The following is a 479-nucleotide window of genomic DNA, read 5'->3' on the forward strand; positions in this document are numbered from 1 at the left end:
CATTCCGCTGATGGGAGAATAATTATATAACAATTCATATGTGTTGATTATTTCCAATCAAAAACTCTATTGAACAGTCTATTACATTAATGTCTTGGCCAAGTTGTATAAAAGTCCAAAATCCAATAATATTGTGGTTAATGATTACACAAACTATGCATGGAAAATTACATAAGAATATATCTACAGTCCCAAATTGACTAATAATTTGTGGGTTATGCTGTTGATGCATTCAGAATTTGTCTGATCAGCAGCTTAATTTATGCTTATGTTCATGGTCTCTGGAATTGGGGAGGCTTGGGTTACTTTTAGCCTATTGCATTGTACATTGTAATATTTTACATAACCTAAGGAGCAAGATTCACGGTTCCAGAACGTGGCATATGTTGTGTATTTGTCAGATGTGCAAATAAGAATTTTAATGGCATTCTGTACACGTGACAATAAATTTGAACTGAACAGATTACACTGCATTGCAT

Source organism: Erpetoichthys calabaricus, chromosome 2, assembly GCF_900747795.2.
Source record: "Erpetoichthys calabaricus chromosome 2, fErpCal1.3, whole genome shotgun sequence".
In the NCBI taxonomy this organism is placed as follows: Eukaryota; Metazoa; Chordata; class Cladistia; order Polypteriformes; family Polypteridae; genus Erpetoichthys; species Erpetoichthys calabaricus.